The sequence below is a fragment of the Andrographis paniculata genome, unplaced genomic scaffold, assembly GCF_009805555.1.
Source record: "Andrographis paniculata isolate CXL003 unplaced genomic scaffold, ASM980555v1 Contig37END, whole genome shotgun sequence".
Lineage (NCBI taxonomy): Eukaryota > Viridiplantae > Streptophyta > Magnoliopsida > Lamiales > Acanthaceae > Andrographis > Andrographis paniculata.
This window is the reverse complement of record NW_026137570.1, coordinates 4,868,059-4,874,161: the sequence shown is the minus strand read 5'-3', so window position 1 is coordinate 4,874,161 and position 6,103 is coordinate 4,868,059. Positions and strand designations below refer to the sequence as shown.

Below are 6,103 nucleotides of genomic sequence, written 5' to 3'. Positions count from 1 at the left end.
AGATCGCGCAGGAGCAAATCGACAGAGAAGATTTCCCCCTCCCACTATGACTTCATCTTTCTCTTTTGTTCTTTGTTATTTAATTATGGAGTAGATACTCTTCTGGTTTGAGGGGTGATAATGTTTTGGTTCTATTGTTTTGGAGATTCTTGATTTTCTTTATAAAAGTTCTTTTTGATTATCAATATTTGTCTAATTCTGAGAATAGCGTTTGTGATTGTTAGATTGATTGAATATTTTGGTACCGATATTTAAATTAGTCTGATAATCTAAAGTCAATTCAAGTAGGATATCCGTAATTGTATTCGCACTTGAATAGGTGACAACCGGGTTGAATAGTTCCTTCCCGGGGGTTAGACAATCAAATATAATTGCTTCTCTTAGGTGGTAATTATTTTGAATTGGGTTTTTCTAGATTGGAATGCGGTTAGGCAATATTCTTATGGGCACACCTAGGTTTATTTGCTTAATTAGGGGTAGTTAACGGTCGTACCTTAATTACCTACACTGTAAGGAAAAATTGGTGTCAGAGCTTGTTGATAACTATAACCAATTTATTGATACTTTAATAAGAATCAATTTAATTGAATTAATGATAGAACACAATTTAAACCATCTCAAAATCTCTAGCTCTAGCGACTCTGAAAGTGATCAAGAGACTGTCATGGCTGAGGACACCCGCACTTTAAGAGAGTTGGCTGCTCCCGACTTGGCGCAGCAACCCTTATGCATTAACTTTCCCACTCTGAATAACACTATTGCTTTTGAACTGAAATCTGGATTAATTCATCTATTGCCTTCTTTTCATGGACTTGCAGGTGAAGAACCTCATAAACACTTGCAAGAGTTCGACGTGGTGTGCTCCAGCATGAAACCACCAGGTGTTACTGACGAACAGATCAAACTCAGAGCCTTCCCATTCTCACTCAAAGATGCTGCAAAGGATTGGCTCTACTATCTCCCACCTGGAAGCATCGACACGTGGAACGACATGAAGAAGAAATTTTTGGAGAAGTACTTTCCAGCTTCCAGAGCTGCGATCCTGAGGAAAGAGATATGTGGCATCAAGCAACAATCAGGTGAAACGCTCCATGAATATTGGGAGCGATTCAATAAGCTTATCATTAAATGTCCACAACATCAAATTCCCCCTCAATTATTGATTCAATACTTTTATGATTGTTTGTCGTTGATGGACAGGAACATTATCGATGCTGCAAGTGGTGGAGCTTTAGTAAATAAGACGCCGGCACAAGCTTGGGATCTTATTGTGAGGATGGCTGAAAACACGTAGCAATTTGGTTCAAGAGATGTTGGACAGATGAGCGGAAACAACAGTGACCATGCCATCCAATCGATGCAGCAACAACTTTCTGAGTTGACGAGCTTCGTTCGCAAGATAGTTGTGGAAAAATCCAACCCGAGTGTCCAGGTCAAGGCGTGTGGAATATGCACGAGTGCAGGACACCCTACAGATGCATGTCCAACCCTCCAAGAAGAATGTGCAGTGGATGTGAACACTGCAAACTATGATATGAATAGACCTCCAGCGTACAATCTATACTCCAACACCTACAATCCAGGCTGGAGAGATCATCCGAACTTGCGTTATGGAAACGCACAGCAGGGTAATGCTCATCAACCATTTGGAGCTATGCAGCAGATGCAACAACCTCGTTTCTATGAGAAACAGCCGCCCCAAGCACCCACAAGTAACTCCAGTCCATCTTTGGAAGACTTGGTGAAGTCTATGGCTACCAGTACCCTGCAATTCCAGCAAGAGATGAAGTCAACTGTCGACAAGCTACAAAGTCAGATTAGCCAAGTTTCAAAAAAGGTAAAACAGCTACGAGAAAGAGGAAAGTGGCCTGCGCAACCAGAGCAAAACCCGAAGAACATCAGTGCCATAACTCTTCGTAGCGGAAAGGAATTGGAAGGTCCACCTCCTATCTCAAAGGAACAGAATGAGGATCAGATTGAGATGGAGATCGAAAAAGAAGCTGAACTTCACGAAAAGGTACTTCCTGACTCTGTTCCTCCTACTGAAACTAAATCAGCTCTTTTTCCTGACAGGTTGAAGAAACCACAAAAGGCAAACAAACGAAAAGAGATGATGGAAATATTCAAGAAGGTAGAACTTAATATCCCGCTCCTGGAGGCTATCAAACAAATCCCCAAGTACGCAAAGTTTTTGAAAGAACTGTGCACTAACAAAAGGAAATTGCGAGGGGACGAGCATATTATAGCGGGTGAGAATGTTTCTGCTGTTCTCAAAAGAAAGGTACCACCCAAAACAGGTGATCCAGGTATGTTTTCTATCCCTTGTAGGATTGGAAAAACTGAGATAACTAAGGCTATGCTAGATTTAGGAGCTGCTATTAATGTCATGCCTCGATCAATGTACGATTCTTTAAATCTAGGGCCTTTAAAAGAAACAGGAATTATTATTCAACTTGCTGATTGAACCAATGCTTACCCTGATGGTATGATAGAAGACGTGCTAGTTCAAGTTAATGACTTAATTTTCCCTGTTGATTTTTATATTCTGGATATGCATGATGCACACTGCTTTAATCCACCGTCTCTTTTGTTAGGAAGACCTTTTATGTGCACTGCAAGAGCAAAAATTGATGTACGGAAAGGCACTCTCGCTTTGGAATTTGATGGAGAAGAAGTCCATTTCAATATTTTTGATGCTATGAAACATCCTATTGATTCTGAAACATTATATGCAATTGATATCATTGATCCCTTGGTGCAGGACGCATTTGGATTAAGTGGTTCCGACGAATTGAAGATCGTGTTAATGGAACATCTGGAGAAAGAACATGGGAGAGAGATAGCCGTAGACAAGAGAATAAGAAAAGTTCTCAAGGAGCTTAACTCAACTCCAAGAGTGTCACCAAGGTATGAATTAGCTCCAATATTCTTACATGAGTCTAATCAATGTTTATTACCATCTTTGATGCAGGCACCTGAATTGGAATTGAAGCCTTTACCTGAAACTCTAAAGTACGCTTATTTGGGAGAGAAGAAGACTCTACCGGTGATCATCTCTGCAAAATTGACACCAGAACAAGAAGAGAAATTGATTAAGGTTCTAAAAGATCACAAGACCGCCATTGGATGGATGATCGCTGACATAAAAGGTATTGATCCCTCGCTCTGTACTCATAGGATCACACTCGAGGAGGATTCAAAACCAGTGAGACAAGCTCAAAGGAAGTTGAACCCGATTATGACTGAGGTAGTCAAGAAAGAAGTGTTAAAGCTTCTCGAAGCTGGTATCATCTACCCTATCTCCGATAGTAGGTGGGTGAGTCCGGTTCAAGTGGTTCTCAAGAAAGCTGGAGTAACGGTGGAAGAGACTCGAAAAGGAGAAAAGCTCCCGGTTCGAAAACAAACTGGATGGCGCCAATGCATAGATTACCGTAAGCTGAATGCGGTAACAGAAAAGGATCATTTTGCTCTCCCTTATATTGATCAAATGATTGAACGACTTGCTGGTCGCGCATATTACTGCTTTTTAGATGGATTTTCAGGTTATTTTCAGATAGCGATAACACCCGAGGATCAGGAGAAAACATCATTCACTTGTCCGTTTGGAGTTTTCGCCTACAAAAGGATGCCTTTTGGTTTGTGTAACGCTCTTGCTACATTTCAAAGATGTATGGTAAGTATTTTCTCTGAATATATTGAGCGAATCATTGAAGTTTTTATGGATGACTTTAGTGTATGTGGCTCTAGTTTTGATGATTGTCTAGGTAATTTGACTTTAATCTTGAAATGATGCATCGAAACTAACCTTGTGCTCAATTGGGAGAAATGTCAACTGATGGTTCAGCAATGAATTGTTTTAGGCCATAAGGTGTCACATGAGGGCATAGAAGTAGATAAATCTAAAGTTGAGCTAATCACTGCTTTACCTTACCCTACTTCTGTGCGAGAGCTACGTGGTTTTTTAGGACATGCAGGTTCTACCGACGCTTCATCAAGGACTTCTCCAAAATTGGAGCACCATTGTTTCACCTCCTGCAGAAAGATGTAGCATTTGAGTTCAATGGCGATTGCAAGAAGGCATTTGGAGCACTGAAAGAGCGCCTCACAACACCACCGATTATTCAACCTCCGAATTGGGACTTGCCATTCGGTTGATGTGTGACGCAAGCGATAATGCAGTGGGAGCCGTTCTAGGGCAACGAGTTGGGAGAGCCTCTCATGTCATCTACTATGCTTCGCGAGCACTGAATGGCGCTCAATTAAATTATTCCACCACGGAGAAAGAGATGCTTGCTATTGTTTTTGCTCTTGATAAATTTAGGTCTTATCTTTTAGGCACTAAGGTGTTTGTGTACTCTGACCATGCAGCTCTGCGTTACTTGATGGCAAAGAAGGAAGCCAAACCTCGATTAATTCGATGGGTACTCCTTCTGCAAGAGTTTGACATAGAGATTCGCGACAAGAAAGGAACTGAAAATTTGGTAGCTGACCACTTGAGTCGTATACCCGTGGAGTCAGATGCAGTTCCTGTTCGAGAGTCGTTTCCTGACGAACAGCTTCTCTCTATTGCGACTACACACCCTTGGTATGCTGATATTGTTAATTAGTTAGTCACTAACGAGTTTCCTACAGGTTGGGCAAAGGCAAAAAGGGATAAGCTCCGCAGTGATGCAAAATACTACATTTGGGATGACCCCTACCTTTGGAAGCGATGCTCTGATCAGATCATTCGAAGGTGCGTTAATGAAAGTGAATTTCATTCTGTTTTGACCTTTTGTCACTCTATGGCATGTGGCGGACACTTTGGATCCAAGAAGACAGCTAGGAAGGTGTTGGACAGTGGACTTTACTGGCCTACTCTCTTCAAGGACGCATTTGAGTTTTGTAAGTCTTGTGATAGATGTCAACGAACAGGTAACCTCTTTTCTCGTAATCAAATGCCTCAATCGCCTATGATGTTTGTCGAAATATTTGATGTGTGGGGCATAGATTTTATGGGACCTTTTCCTAATTCATATGGATGCTTATATATTATCTTGGTTGTTGATTATGTCTCAAAATGGGTGGAAGCAAGAGCCACCCGAACTAATGATTCTAAGGTGACTGCAGAATTCATTAAGTCATATATCTTCTCTCGATTTCGAGTGCCAAAGGCAATTGTGAGTGATAGAGGGACTCACTTTTGCAACAAAACCGTGGCTGCACTTTTTCGAAAATATGGAGTGCTTCACAAGGTGTCAACCTCATATCATCCTCAAACGAATGGACAAGCTGAAGTCTCCAACCGCGAAGTCAAGTCTATCTTGGAGAAAACAGTTCAACCGAACAGAAAAGATTGGAGCTCGAGACTCGACGATGCTCTGTGGGCATATCGAACAACATACAAGACACCAATAGGGATGTCCCATTTCGATTGGTGTATGGAAAACCTTGCCATTTACCTGTGGAAATTCAACACAAGGCATTTTGGGCAGTGAAAAAGTGCAATATGAATCTTCAAGAAGCCGGAGCCCATCGAAAAATGCAAATTCAAGAGCTTGAGGAGATTCGACAAGAGGCATACGAGAATGCGATACTCTACAAGGAAAAGACAAAAGCCTTTCATGATCATCACATCTCTAGAAAAAATTTTGAGATCGGACATAAAGTCTTATTATATCACTCTCGTCTTAAGCTTTTCCCTGGAAAGCTGCGCTCTAGGTGGATAGGGCCCTTTATCGTTACTAAACTTTTTCCTTATGGTGCAGTGGAGATTCAGAGCTTAAGGACGGAGAAAAAGTTTGTGGTCAATGGACATCGTCTTAAGTCATATTATGAGGGATTCCCACTTGAATCTGTAGAGTTGGTGTCTCTCGCCGATATCGAAGTTGAGGACTGAGACGCAACAAAGTCTAGCTCAAAGACTATAAAGAAAAGCGCTTTTTGGGAGACAACCCAAAATCATTTAATTGCTTTCTTTAATTTTATTTATTTTTATTATTTAATTGCTAATAACACTTTTGATAGTTTTGTTTGGTTTAGTCGCCGCCTCCAACCTCCGGCGCCGTCGACTTCTTCCTTCCCTGCTCAGTCATCGCCGATCACCACATCCGCTCCTCTAAAT

At 41.3% G+C, this 6,103-nt stretch overlaps 1 non-coding gene and 1 pseudogene across 1 annotated transcript; one reads left to right on the top strand and one right to left on the bottom strand.

The window, feature by feature from the left end:
- The first annotated feature begins 664 nt into the window (after positions 1-664).
- On the top strand, positions 665-5,878 carry LOC127250157 (uncharacterized; annotated as a pseudogene).
- On the bottom strand, positions 1,040-1,146 carry LOC127250762 (small nucleolar RNA R71). The gene has a single exon (XR_007838783.1). It is a non-coding gene; the product is annotated as a small nucleolar RNA R71 (small nucleolar RNA).
- Positions 5,879-6,103: the final 225 nt, after the last annotated feature.